Consider the following 15,443-nt stretch of genomic DNA (forward strand, 5'->3'; position numbering starts at 1 on the left):
AGCAATGATCCTTTTAAGTCAAATCCAAGAAGTTTCTATTCTTCTGGTGATCACCTGGTGATGCAAAGTAATTCCACACCTGCTGTCACAGAAGGTATTACTCTGCAAATTAAGTAACACTGGAGCTACTACAAAGCCTGCAGTAACAAAAGGCTATCAGATTACATGCAAAAAGATACTAAATGCAAATCAATATAGTTTCATAGTTTCATTCAGGGTTGGAAGGGACCACAAGGATCATCTAGTTCCAACCCCCCTGCCATGGGCAGGGACACCCCACACTAGATCAGGCTGGCCAGAGCCTCATCCAGCCTGGGCTTAAACACCCCCAGGGACGGGGCCTCGACCACCTCCCTGGACAACCCATTCCAGGGTCTCACCACTCTCATGGTGAAGAACCTCCTCCTCACATCTAGCCTGAATCTCCCCACCTCCAGCTTCATTCCATTCCCCCTAGTCCTATCACTACCTGAGATCCTGAGAAGTCCTTCCCCAGCCTTCCTGTAGGCCCCCTTCAGATACTGGAAGGCCACAATTAGGTCACCTCGGAGCCTTCTCTTCTGCAGACTGAACAGCCCCAACTCCTTCAGTCTGTCCTCATAGGAGAGGTGCTCCAGCCCTCTGATCATCCTTCTGGCCCTTCTCTGGACACGTTCCAGCACCTCCACATCCCTCTTGTAATAGGGGCTCCAGAACTGGACACAGTACTCCAGGTGGGGTCTCACCAGGGCTGAGTAGAGGGGGAGGATCACCTCCCTCGACCTGCTAGCCACACTTCTCCTGATGCAGCCCAGGATCTGATTGGCTTTGCGGGCTGCAAGTGCACATTGAGAGCTCATGTTGAGCTTTTTGTCCACCAGCACCCCCAAGTCTTTCTCCTCAGGGCTACTTTCCAGCCAGACCCTGCCCAGCCTGTATTTGTGCCTGGGATTGCCTCGACCCAGCTGCAGGACCCTGCACTTGCTCTTATTGAACCTCATGAGGTTGGCTTGTGCCCACCTCTCCAGCCTGTCAAGGTCCCTCTGGATGGCCTCCCTTCCCTCCCTAATATAAAAGCTACTCCTCCACAAGTGCAGTATTTCACTCCAACAAAAAAACCCACATATTTTAAATTCTGAAAATTATCAAAGGTCCAACACAGAATCACAGAATGTTAGAGCTGGAAAGGGGCCTCTGGAGATCACCCAGTCCAATCCCCCTGCCACAGAAGGATCACCTAGGGCAGTTCACACAGGAACACATCCAGGTGGGTTTTGAAAGCCTCCAGAGAAGGAGACTCCACAACCTCTCTGGGCAGCCTGCTCCAGGGCTCCAGCACCCTCACAATAAAGAAGTGTCTCCTCATGCTGAGGTGGAACCTCCTGTGTTCTAGCTTGTACTGGTTGTTCCTCGTCCTATCACTGGGCACCACTGAAAACAGACTGGCACCTTCATCTTAACACCCATCCCTCAGGTGTTTGTAGACATCAATAAAGGTGCCTCATGGCTTTCTCTTCTCAGGTCTCTCAGTCTTTCTTCATGGGAGAGATGTTCAAGTCCCTTAATCATCCTTGTAGCCCTCTGTCAAGACTCTCAACATGTGGGCAAGAAAATGTAAAAGATGACTAAAAAGATGCAGAAGTTCTTTTTATTTTGCTTCTTAAAAAATCTTCCAACTTATTCAAGTTAATCATGACAATGATGCATTTATACAGTGCCAAAACCCAAAATAAACTAATACAAAACCCCAAAGAAAACCCCTTATCTGTTTGTATGGAAGGTTCCCAGGTACATTGCAGTAAATCTCATTCATAGATGGTCAGAAGCAAAGTAGGGAAGCCAGGAAACATACATACCACCAGAGGTTGTCTGTTCTTCTCTGCCAACTTAACACACCCATTTAGACACACAGTTCTCTCTGGAGCAGAAGTGAAGACAGTGCAACAACTAAATTGGAAAACAAAACCAAAACCACCACCATCAGAAAGAAGCAGAAAAGTAATCCTTATAGCCATTAATTTACCAGCATTCAAACTGTCATCTATGGCACAGAAGTGACATTCTCTGAAGGCAGAGGTGCAGAATGTACATTGTTGTTAGTACTATGCTGTAATCCAGTTGCAATAACCATAACCTAGTTATCATTACCAGTTAGCCAACTACTAAGCCACTAAAATACTCTTAAGCACAGACACCTCTGGCCAAGGGAATCCCTGTGCCCATTAATTTCCAAATGCCAGCAGAGCAACCTGGGTAAGTTACTAATTGTTCATGCTGCTCTCAGCAAGCACAAGAATAACCACTGATAACCATTATCTTCTTGATTTTCTTGTTGGAGGAAAAAGTTCTGAGCTAGACAGGCTTTTTATCAGACCTTGTAGAGCCATTCTGGGCTTCAAAACTTACATTTCTTAGCTGACTTCAAACCTCATATACTTACTGCTTTCACTAGTTCATTCTGGTTTCCCCCAGAGTCATGAGCTGACAGCTGCAGCATGCTATTAAGAAAACATACTTTGGTATTCTACCAAAAGATAATCCTTCTTTCTCAAGCTTAAATTGGCTGAACAACTGGTGCTCTTTAATCACCTTGACTGAACTAGGGCCCTGTTTGCACACTGACAAACTTAGCTGGAAGCAACAAAAAAGTTATCACTTGGGGTTTAGGTTTTGTTTAGAATAAACCTTTATTAGAATAAACCTTTATTAGAATAAACCAAACCAGGTTGGAAGAGACCTTCAAGATCATCGTGTCCAACCCATCAACCAATCCAACCCACCCAAACAGCTAACCCGTGGCACCAAGCACCCCATCAAGTCTCCTCCTGAACACCTTCAATGACGGCGACTCCGCCACCTCCCTGGGCAGCCCATTCCAATGGGCAATCACTCTTTCTGTATAGAACTTCAGTATTAATTAGTTTCAATTAATAAGTAACTAATTAATTAGTATCAATTCAGAATAGGATGGTTTCAGTTAAGTAAGAAAAAGGCAATCAGGCTGTACACTACATTTATATAACAAAAGAGCCTTCCAAGTGAAAATTCTTGTGTGTGTTTGTTCTGTTACCCATTTCACCAGGAGTCCCCAACATATTCGATTACACTTGAGGCAACACTACCACCTATAGATGAAATAGGTCATGAACAATTTAGTGGTTTCATGCAAACTCTTCCTAAAAAAACTTCTTACTACAGTTAATGAATAATAATGAAAACTCTATTTCTAGTTTAGCCTAAATCTCTATATTGGACTGTGATAAGATGCAATCATGATACATCTTTTAAAGGGAAACAGCACTTAGCTTAGTGCAACAGCTTACACCAGTTAAACCACCACACTCATTGTGAAGTGAACAAAAATGTCTCTCCACTAAAGCAGTCACTTCTAGTCCCACATTGCATTCTGATTTAAAGCTTTTAACAAAACCAGCTGAAATGTCATGTTTAGTACCAGTCTCACAATTAGAGAACATGCTGCCTGTCACATTAAACATCACTAGCCTGTTTTGAAACAGGATATGGAAGAACACATCATAGAGAGGAACTACTAAGGACTGGTATCCACAAAAGCATAATAGCCTTTGTGGCTTCTGAGTGTTCCATTAATAATAAACTGAGTTTGCATTCAAACCTTAGAAGTCAAGCAGGAACATCTCATGTTCTACTCTAAATAGGGGATTAAAGAAACCAAGGTGCATTCTTTAAATGAAGAACAATGACTGTAAGCCACTCCAAACAAAGAAACTGAGTATCCTTTTCCGCCACCTGGACTCTTTCTATGTCAAACAAACAGCCGTGGTACTCTTCAAACCTTATTCAAATGTTTTAGAACACTTCAAACGTTCCTAGCGCCACTGGGTGGCGCTGACTCTTAACAGCTCACAGACCTCAATGTGTCTTAGATCTCTTCAGCAACTCAGAAGAGGCACTCATCTTCAAGAGATTACAAAATAAAAATAGAAAAAAGGGCTTTCTTGACTTCAGGGACTTTATGCAATTACTCCAAGAACCTTTTTCACAGCATCCCTTCGAAAAATAATGGAAATAAATACATAGAAAGTGTTGCAAATCAGGTCGATGCGAAGTCACTCAGAAGACAAGGCTAGACTGCACTGTACTGTCCTGCATCCTGAAGTACAGATAACAATTTATCCCTCACAGTTTCCATCATTCCAAATTACTTTCATACTTGTATTAATTTGCAAGAGGTCTGCAAAGTGTAGGTGGCAGTGATTACCATTATTACCTTGCCCTTGGCCAAGATGCTCATTTAGGACTGTGATAAATACTTCCTCTTTAAGCGTGAAGTTATTCATCACAGCTATTGCCATGTTTCTTCACTGCTTCAGCTGCAGGAAGTTAGTTTAGAAAGCATGGCCTCTGACTCTCTAATACCCACAATCTCAGTACCTATCTTTACACAGAATCTCTGAGGCTGCAATGGCCCTCTTGAGATTAGATAGCCCAATGTCTCTGCTCAAGCAGGATAGGTTGCCCAGGACCACATCCAGTTGGGTTTTGACTATCTCCATGCATGATGCAACTTCTCTGCTCAACCTGTTTCAGTGCTCAACCATTCTCAAAGTGCTTTCTTCTGTTTAGGTGGAATTCCATGTTTTCTATGTATTCTATTGTAATTTGTGGCCATTGTCTCTTCTATTCAGTAAGTACCATTGAAGATTCTGGCTCCATCTCTTTTACATGCTCTCACTGGGTATTTCTGGTGAGAAAGGCAGCCTCAGCTCTCTCAGCATCTCCTCACATGAAAGATGTTCCAGCTCCTTAATCATCTTCCTGCATCCTTGATGGTCTCACTCCAATAAGACCTTAACTTCAGCTATGGAGAGCCCAGCACTACAGTGGCAGAGGTCAATTTACAATAGTCCTAGTAGCCTTCATCACTACAAGAACATGAGTCTGTGAGGCACAGCACAACCACCACCAAAACAAGAAGTAGCACAGTGTGTCAGGAATTCAGCTAACAGAATACAAACAAGAAACAAGCAGACTTGGAGACTGCAGGAAAATAGGAGAGCAGAGGAGGATTACATGAGCACTTCTGAGAAAACACTGCAGGTTTATTTCTTAGGAATAACAGGCAGTAGTAAATCTGGATTCTGAAGCAAAAGCTTTGATGATTACGTATTTAAGTTAACAAAGCAATGGTTGCTATTCCAAACTAACCAGTTCTTCAGGTCTGAATTCTTTAGATTGGCAACTACACAATTGCTGGGTGATGGACAAGTTAAAAACCCAAGACCATCTTGATCCGTATCAAGACAGCTGCAGCTCCCTCTCCAGCAGGGCTCCTCCCTCAAAAGCTACTACCTTTCAAACAGGTCTGCTGACTTGCATAGGTTAGAAAGACAAGAGACATGTTTAGTGGAGTTAGAGGTTAGGGAGATCTACATAAAACAGTCACAGGAAAAGAAATATTTATCTGCTGTATTACAGAAGAACACTGTCATGACCCTAACATGACTCCAGGTTCTCCCAACAGAAGAGAACTGACAGACACTTCCATAACCTCTGGTATGAAACAGGAGTGTAAATAGGAAAATACCTGCTACTTTAATTACAGTTGCATACTCACAGTACAGTAAGGTAGCTCTGCACTCACTCAACCCATTTTGCTGCAAACCTCCATCAGTCCGTTGTTGGCTCTAGCTGTGGGTATTCAGCAGGTTTATCTCTTGTTTAAAAGCATGACACTCCTGTAAATAAACAAACAGGATTAAGGTGACATCTGCTACATAACTCAGGTCCTGTCAAACTCTGCACTCCTTACCTGAACTATGCACTCTGGTATTTTTATTCTTAGCTCTCCCTCTCAGCTCTGACGGCTAGTTCCCCATTCCAGTTTCACAGGTACGTGACAAATGCCCCAACTCAAAAGCACTAAAGAATACATCACAGAGGGATGAGCAAGAGAGGAGGAATTTCATAACTAAATAGTCTCCAAATACTACCTGTAACTCTTCCTCTCTGGCAACCAACAAAAGCTGTTAAGGGTTTGCTTATTGGCTTCAATCGCTTTTCAAGTTGCTTTATGAATGGTCAACGTTACTCATTCTCACTTTGTTCTCCTCAACACTTAACTAGAAGCAGAATGGACACAAACCCAAATAACCACCACATTCTTTCTCTGTATCAGCCAAGTAACCTACAGCTTTTCTACCAAAACTGATCAACAACAAACCTGAGAATACACTGCTTTGGTGATACTTCAGTGCAACCCTCCCCTCTTCTCCTCTTTTGCTTTATGCCAACCTTAACAGCTAATGTTTAAGAAAATTATGCATCATGTAAGGAAATTCTCAACTATAGATGCTTTCATGTGGAAACTGACAAGTAAATCCCATTAAATCCCATGGTGCTTTCATAAAGTTAAAAATCACTATAGATGACAAGGGGTTAACACTGAGCCTCTACTATAGTCCCTACTGCCCTTCCCTTGGTAAGGATCTTCTGCTTTTAAAAATGTCTATCTTCTAGTCTTTAAATACATGTGATTCCTACTGGCACCAAAGAAAGCTAACTTTTCCTGGAGTAGTCTTCTCTTCATACCCTCAAAGCTCATCAAAACTCCAAGTGTACATAGAGCAGGCACTCCCTATATGAGCAAAAGGCCCTAGTTCGTAAGACAAGTTATGAACAAGTTAGCATCCACTGAAGTACCCCAACCAAAACTGCAGCCATAATGTATGTTTACAACCCACCTCACCTTTGCCAGTCTGATTTGTTCCCTGGAAATTGCATTTTTGCTTTGTGTGTTTGTCTGTGTGTGCTCTATTCCACTTCTTTCACTCAGTGGCTTTGAAAACTAACTTTCCAAGTAAAAATTTGATATATCTGAAAGAAAAAATTGCCTTTGCATACTCTGTGCTAGCAGTCTCTAGTGCATCTGAGCATTTCAATTAGGCAGCATTAATTCTTCCTGTTTCTACACCTCCCCCATGCTGCTAATAATCAAAGGTAACATTTGGTATTGAAGACAGACATCAATTAGGTGGATAGAAAGAATTTAAGAGGAACAGATACACATCCCACCTGATGGCAGCAAACAGACATCCATGAAAGCATTAATAAACAGAGAAGAAAATAGCCTTTTGTTGGCAAAAGCACACCACAATATTTGGAATCTTGTAGTGAAGACACACATCCACTGCTCACTTGTTCTTTAACTGCCTCATAAGTTCCTACCCCTAACACTTCTGATCACTTTGGCATTCTCAGGGATCTCTCTCACCTGTCTTTGAAAGGTAGACTGCAGTAAACATTTCTGTGCTCAAGACCTTCAGGCCAGGATGCTGTTGGCCTTCTTGGCCACCTGGGCACACTGCTGGCTCATATTCAGCTGGCTCTCAATCCTGCATTTCAATCAATTCAGATCATCTTGCTCTTTAGGTCTCTCCTCAGAAATTCTGAAAACATTTTTACTGCTAACTGTGGGGCACCTGGAACTTTTTACTTTCCTTTTAAAAATGAGGATCTCAAAACTTCAAATCTTCTTCCTAGTTCTGTTCACTATTTCCTTATTTATTTTGAGATAGATTTAATCCTTTTTCTCTGCAACACTGCACTGGGAGTTCCTGTTGCTTTGACTGCCTGCACCATGTGAAGAATGCCTGCTGCTCCAAGCACATTCCCTTGTATTTCAAATGGAGTTCCTCTTCTCCAACATAAAAATGTGACCTTAACTCAAACTCCACTTAAATACACAATGCCCTGTGGCCTGCTTTTCCCTGATCAGATAGCCTGGTTTAACTGCTGAACAAGTCCTGCTGTTTACAAATGTTAACCAGGGCATTCACAAACTTACTGCCAGAACACTGATGAAGCTGTGCACTGTCAAACACAGCTCCTTGTAAAAAATATGCTTAAGAAACAGTTCTTTCACAAGCTGCTAGTACCAATATAGCTGATAGTAAACTGTGGGTTTATTCTTTGTTACTAAAGGATAATACATGGTAATTTTTTAAACCCTGAGTACCAGATGGTATTAGACTGCTTGATTAAACACAAACAGAGTTTTTTACCTAGCAAACTTGGGTCAATTGAACCTGCAACTATATACAGAGTTAGGTTTGGTGAAAAAGACAAATTTCCCACAGAACCACACTGGTTAACTACCCTGGCATTTATGTCCAACATATTCTCCCCTATTATTTTTCATAGTATCATTCAGGGTTGGAAGGGACCACAAGGATCATCTAGTTCCAACCACCCTGCCATGGGCAGGGACACCCCACACTAGATCAGCCTGGCCAGAGCCTCATCCAGCCTGCTCTTAAACACCTCCAGGGACGGGGCCTCGACCACCTCCCTGGACAACCCATTCCAGGGCTTCACCACTCTCATGGTGAAGAACCTCCTCCTCACATCTAGCCTGAATCTCCCCACCTCCAGCTTCATTCCATTCTCCCTAGTCCTATCACTACCTGAGATCCTGAGAAGTCCTTCCCCAGCCTTCCTGTAGGCCCCCTTCAGATACTGGAAAGCCACAATTAGGTCACCTCGGAGCCTTCTCTTCTGCAGACTACGGACAACCAATGTAACATTAAGGAGTAAGCTTCATGGAGTGCTTGTCTTCCAAATCAAGACTGGCAGGGCAGAGATCTCAACCTGTATCTAGCCATTTGAGAAGCAATCTGGTCCTCAGACTCAAATAGTTTATCCTCAGGAGATACTGACAATTATTGTTTGGAAAACATTTCCTAGGTTGTACGTGATATGACGTACTGTTTCTTCCAAGACAGATATTCAAGGTTTCCCAGCTTGCCTAGCAACAGCCAAACACATCCCTAGGCTTCCTCCTGCTTCCTCCAAATCAGATACCAAGTTTTCCTTGCCGTCCTGAGCTCTAACAAGTACAACTGACTCCAAAATCTTTGGCTGCTTTTTCATCTCCAGTACTTCAAAAATCCCAATTCACACGTGTGCTACCTAGTTTCTCTACCCCCATTTTCAGTATCTTATTTTTGCTTCTAAACACCTAGATTTGTCAATTAAGTCAGTTGGAACTGCTGCTGAGAAGCATTACTCTTCTCCAGTATGATAGGAATGGAATGCATGTTTGTAACCAGGACAATTGTTGACTCCCTCCCTCCCCATGCCGTAAGGGCTAACACCCCAAGTACGATGAACAACGGGAGCAAATGTTCACAGAATAAAAGTTGCAGAGAAATGTTGTTGAAAACTGAGGTTTAATTGAAAAATAGTTAGTTACTGGCAGCTGAGAAAGATGGGCTTTTGCTGACTGTCAATACATTAGACAAAGAGATTTAAACCCAAACACAATTCAATTTCACCATAACCAAAGAGTTCTAAAAATAAACACAGCTCAATTTCATGACCGTTCTTCACTGAAAACACTGAATGGGGCAGAAAATACAGCAAGCATGGCCACTTAAAGATGGTTTTTTAAAGAAGAAGTATCTCAGTCTCTCAGTCTGATGAGAGCTGTGCTTCCTGTATGCTCGCTTTAAAGACATTTCCCATTTGCATACACACTAACTTAAAATAGCTTTCATTTCCCAAGGTGCTCATTAGTAATGCCCTTAAATACAGTATCATATCCACATGGGAAGTTTGATTATGCATGTGCTAAGTCCCTGAAAATAAAGTTTACATGGAACAAGCAAAGCTTGTTACTACTGCCCATCTTGAGTTGCCCTTCGTTGCCATTCGTGTCAGCCCTTCATTAAAATAAGGCAGATAAAAAGGAAAATGAATAACTTGTCTAAGTAATAGTTTTCAAGTGTTCCTCTTCAGTCTGGTACTGCCTCATACAGAACAGACAACATAGAGAGAATGAACAAAGAAGTGCACATAGGTCAGTCCTTATTACACACTCTCCCCCTTGTTCTCACACACTAACTACTGTGCACAGCATGCGTGTTCAACACAAAAATTAATCTGACATTGAAAGAATCTGTTGGATATTAAGAGATACAAATTGCTGCATTCAATTCCAAGGTCTTCAAGGCAAGGAATATTTTTCCACATGGTAAGAGAGACCAAGCCAGACCTATTTTTTTTTCAGTAATAAATAAGAGGCTACACATGTTCCATTTTCTTGGATTCAGAACAGACAAAAGGCTGTGGTTCTACCACTAAGGACCTTCCCCACTACCTACCAAAGACTTAGACATATTGAAACCTGCTCATGTCAGGTCAAAAACAATTTCAAGGGATTTGAGATCAGATATTAGCCACCCAAGGTTCCTTAACAGTTTTCTCCACAATACCATTCACAGGATATACAAAGAGGTTTTCTATTTCGTTCAAGAGTTCAGCGGAGGATATGGCCAACCCATGTTTCCATCTGTTCCTCCCATGACCCTACAGAACACACAGACCTCAGACGCTCGACAAGCACAGGACCCTCTACATCCAGGTGCCGCAAAAGCGACCACCCCGTTTCTTCACACCTGTCCAGCCTTCGACACCACGGATTCCTGCACCGCTGGCGCTGCCGACGCGCAGGGCTCCGGGCTCCGAGCCGGCCGCGCAGCGGCGGGGCAGGGGCGAGCAGCGCGGGCGGCGCACAGCGGCGGCGGGGGCTGCCCGACCCAAGGCGAGCGCGCAGCACAGCTGGCCGCGCATCGCCCGGAAGCCGCTCCCGGGGGGGCTGCCGCACCGACTCCACACCAGAAAGCCGTGTGTCGGCCCAGCGGGCACCAGCCGCTTGCCCCCAGCCAAGGGGCGGCAGACCCCGGGCCCGGAGCAGCACTTACAGGGAAGGGCCTTGCACCGGAGGCCGCAGGGAGCGGCGCGGCTCCCTACACCCGCGCACCTGCTGGGCGGTCCGCAGACGCAGGTTGCACCCCGCGCCGTGCTCTCCGCCCCTTCGAAAGGCCAGGAGCAGCGGCTTCCCGCAAGCGGCGCGCCCCTGGCGGGTGGGCTCCCGGCTGGGCCCGTCGCCGCAGAGCTCCGCCCGCAGCACACGCCCGATTCAGGGCCGGCGGCGGGCGGGGGGCTGCGGCGGACGGGCCCGCAGCCCGGCGGGGCGGAGCAAGGCGACCGCAGTCGCCCCGCGGCCGCGGGGAAAAAGCGGCCGGATCCCACCTGTCTTGCTAGGCTCGTTTGCGTCTCACCTGTGCAGGGACGGCTGCCCCCAGCGTCGCCCACAAACCCTTCTCGTTGAGGGAATCCCACCGGCACCGGGGCGGGGGGTCGCCCTCCGTGCCGCAGGCCGGCCGCCCTCCCGCCGGACCGAGCCCCCCGCCCGCCGCAGCTGCCGAGGACGAGGCCCAGGCCGGCTAAGGGGGATCGAGGGGAGAGAACGGGGCGCGCCAGACTGACGGGCCCGGCGGCCAATCAGTGCTCCGTGCAGGAGCTCTGGCCAATCGGCGCCGGGCGGGGCGAGAGCGCAGGCCCTGCGCAAGAGCCGCAGGTGCGCCGTCCTCGGCCGTGCCGACTGCCCCGTTCCGCCTGCGCGCTCGGCGGCGCGGCTCGGCCCGGTCTCGTCTGGCGAGGGCGGCGGCGCGGAGCGGCAGGAGGCTCCCTGGGACAAGCCGTGCGCCCCCTCAGCAGGATGGGGCCCAGCGGGCCGTAGCCGGGGCTCCCGTGAAGGGCAGCGCCGCCTGTCCTTCAGCCAGCTGGCGAGCGGCAGGTTCAAGTTGCTCCCCCAGGAGACGCGGCCAAGTCTGTGTGCACAGAAAGAAGAGCCCTTGCCTTTTATCTCTGTAGCACCTGCTGCAGTGCGGCGCTTTAACTCGCCTTTCCCGGGGTAGCGGAGAACATGTCAGAGCCCCCAAAACACACCTAGGGCTGGGCTCGTGTGCGAGCAATAGCGCTGGAATCATCGGAGGGTGACAGCAGTAAACAGTGCTCCGTGGGCTTCTTGAAGACGCTTGCAAATGAGAACATTTCCACTAGGCTATGTACGGTTAAATTTGCTTCATGCTAAGTGCTTTGACACTTAGGTGGCTGCAGTCACCTTCAGAGCTTGAAGCACATGGCAAGAGGAAGGTGCATCTTTCTCTGAAGTACAGCTTCTCTAACAGTAATATTCAGTCTGCAAGCATGACTACAGGGAAAACATTTTTGTGTAGCTGCATGCAGGGTTGCTTTCCAGCCTGTCATACTGAACTGAAGTCTTGCACATGAGAGGGTAAAAGCCTGGTGAGGTCACCCAGAGGATATGTGATGTCCAGAATGCGTTTAGAAGTTGTGTTTCCAATCTCCTAGTTACTAAAAGTCTTCAATGACTATCAAATCTAGAGCAATTTAAACACCTTCAGACATCCCAATTAAACATGTATAAGCTTTCTTACCAAAGCAGAAAGATTCAATCTGAGAATAAACCATAAAAAGAAATTTAAGCATAGATTCGAGATCTGCTTGTGAATACTGACGCTCACAACTCCAATATCCACATCAAAGCCAAATGCACTGTATGAAAAGGTAATTTTCCTGTGTTTCCCCTGACCCTGTGGACGTCTGAAGACTAAAATTATTTTCATACCAATCTCCAATCATTTAATAGGCATGGATGATTCTTTATTTATTAGAGTTCGTCCTATCAACACTGCCAAGCTACATACACTTTCCTCTAAAGCTTCTCAAATCAGCTCCCACTAGAGCAAGGGTGCAAGATTCTCTGGCAAAATGTTTTCCACTCTGTCCTACATCACCAAGCCAGGATATGAAAGCAGCAGTTCATGGGCTACAGTCCTCTTAAAAAACCAAACCAAACAACCCCAAACATACAGAGCTGCTGGTGTTTCCACAAGGATTCAGAGAAAACCAGACTGAAAGCCACTTATCCTAAAAGTGCTGAAAGTCTAAATCACAATTTCCAAAGTGATGCTTTTCAAGCCCTGCAGGGTGATACTGTTCAGTGTCTAAATGTGTCTTGTGCAGTACAGCAGGGCACCCTCTGAAATCCTGGGTAGAAACACCACCCTGCTAAGAATGGAATAACTCAGCAGCTGCTCCTGTTGAGGGTATATAACATTGAAGACTGGAAACTGCTTTAGTTCCTGTGTCAGGCTCCTGCTGCGTACAGCACCTTAAATTATTCCTACGAAACCTATAACGTTAATAAAAAGGGCAGCGCCCTCTGGTGGACAAAGCCCGCATGGACAAGATTGAGGGTTGCGATGAGCAAAACGCGCAGCCAGTAATGGCACTTCAGACAGTAACTGCAAGAGAATTTCCGCAAATGTTGATGAAATGTTTCTGCGCAGAGCCCACTCCAACCCAGCCTTGAATATTGCTAAGTATGGGGTGTATACCACCTCTCTGGGCAACCTGGGTCAACATCTAACCACCCTCAGTGTAAAAGAAGTAATTCTTTATTCTATCTGGTCTAAATCTCCCTCTTTCCGTTTAGAACCATCACCCCTTGTCCTGTCACTACAGTCTGTTTTTAATCTATCCCTTTAAGTACTGTAAGTTTGCTACAGGGTCTTTCTGGAGCCTTTTCTTCTCTTGCTGAACAACCCCAACTCACTCTGCCTGTCCTCACAGCAGGAGGGGTTCCAGCCCTTTGATTATTTTTGTAGCCTCCTCTGGTCCCAGTACAACACATCCATGTCCTTCTGTGCTGAGGAACCCAGAGCTGGATGTAGTAATTCTAGATGGGGCCTCAGCAGAGCAGAAGGGCAGATTTCCCTTCTTCTACCTTCTGCCCATGGTTGGGTCTGGGCTGTGAGTACATATTGCTGGGTTATGTGCAGCTTTCCATCCATCACTACCCTTAACTTCTTCTCTGCAGGACTGCTCTCAATCCCTTTATCCCCCAGTCTGTACTGGGGATTATATGTTATTATAAATAGCATTAATAATAGCATTAGAAAAAGCAAACCATCAAAATGCATCAAGAATATTCTGGCACTAGACCAGTAAGTACAAACTGACACTGAAATTGTCAGTAAGTCAGTATTCCATTCAAAGTAACAGAACTGGGCATCTCTTAAAGGGTTTTGAGAGAACCTCTGTCAAAATTTCTACTGTTGCTTTTTAATTCTACCATCCTCAATTATTTCTCCTGTCCCCACACAAAGCTTTGTATGGGAGTGGCCGCATCTTTCCTTCTGCTGACTCTGCTACACAAATGGTAATTTCCAGCAAAGGAGATACACAGCAGTGCTGAGCAGCTTCCTGTAAGGCTTTGTATTACAAGAACATCTGTACACAATAGTTGAGTAGATTTAGGATGGTGGACACCCACAAAACAAAAGATAAGTTCCTGCTTACAGTACTTCTTCTACTGAAATCAGAGGCCCTGTTAAAAGAAGCAAGTTATGCATGTAGGAAAATAAACCAAATGAAAGCAGTTGAGTGTGATAAGCAGTTCAGGCTCAGTGTTATCTTGGCTCTAGAAGTTCTGTTTGTTATTTAAAATGATGAACTCTGAGGGAGTTTCCACAGCCAAACTCTTTTGTGTGTGTGTGTGCATTTGTCTGTCAGGGTTGTTTAAAAATGTTTTAGAGAAAATATTTTTCAGGCTTTGCTAAATTAGAGCTATGGAAACAAGTTACTGCAGTTTACACACTACAAGTCTTTTATTGGCTATCTGCTGAAATAGCCTAAAGTATTTTCCATGGTATTAGGGACAAACTCTAAACAAGCAGAGAAGTTGAAGTTTAACCACACATACTGTACTATGGCACTGTAATTATTGCCATGGATTGCAACTTTAAACAAATATGAACTACCCAAGGTCAGTGGTGTATCCCCAGGTAGAACTGGATGAAATCAGAATCCTATGCAGGAAAAATGCAGCATGGTTAGCTAGGGAAAAAAAAAAGGGGGGGGGGGGGAGAGGGAACTTAAGGGAAGAAAAGAATAATTTCTAAGTGTTAAGTGCACAGAATGTCAGAATTATTCTGATTAAGAAAAAATCTTCAAATAATCTGATATACACCACCAGAGTTTCTCTTATTTTCACATCTTCATGTGCACAGAACAAAGAAGGGTTCATTTGAAGCTACCAGCCAGTTGGCACAGGCAACTGGCCTAGATATTTTTTCCTCTCTGAAAAGAGAGAAAGCAATCTGAAGAAAGACTACTCAAACACTGCGAAGTCTTCTGATGTTAGGACTGTCTTGCAGGGACATGAGGTCTTGGGTAATAGGTTGGACTTGATGATCTTTGAGGTCTTTTCCAACCTTGTTGATTCTATGTCTTTCCTACACAAGTCTGATTTATAGTACCATGGCAGTTTTTCAGAGCTCTGTACATCTGAAAGCCTTCTGCTACACTCTGTTGTAAAGAAGAGCTTCGCTGATACTATTCTAACTTTCCCCCCCTGGTGCCAGAGTTTAAGATGTTTGTTAGAAAAGATGACCTCTTGTGCCCACTCAGCATTATTAGCTCCTGTACACAGAGTTCTTAGAAAACTAGAAAAACAGCTCAGTTTGCACAGTGGATGTGGAAGTTTGAGCCTTCATGAAAGTGTAACTTCTCTCTAATGCCCTTGACCAAACTCCACTACCTTCAAGGACAGG

At 45.0% G+C, this 15,443-nt stretch overlaps 1 protein-coding gene across 3 annotated transcripts in view; it reads right to left on the bottom strand.

Moving 5' to 3' along the window:
* Positions 1-11,267, bottom strand: part of RALGPS1 (Ral GEF with PH domain and SH3 binding motif 1) — a 93,527-nt gene extending 82,260 nt beyond the window's left edge. For 2 of the 3 annotated variants that reach the window (XM_068155697.1, XM_068155695.1), the window contains exons 1-3: positions 11,082-11,267; positions 5,576-5,696; positions 1,836-1,926 (exon numbers count right to left, since the gene is read on the bottom strand). The gene's annotated coding sequence lies outside the window, so the exon portion shown is untranslated. The remainder of the gene's footprint in view (positions 1-1,835; positions 1,927-5,575; positions 5,697-11,081) is intronic. The other variant, XM_068155696.1, reaches the window with a different exon arrangement.
* Between the last annotated feature and the right edge of the window lie 4,176 nt (positions 11,268-15,443).

The sequence above is a fragment of the Melanerpes formicivorus genome, unplaced genomic scaffold, assembly GCF_026170545.1.
Source record: "Melanerpes formicivorus ecotype bairdi unplaced genomic scaffold, bMelFor1.0.p_v2 SCAF_33, whole genome shotgun sequence".
Lineage (NCBI taxonomy): Eukaryota > Metazoa > Chordata > Aves > Piciformes > Picidae > Melanerpes > Melanerpes formicivorus.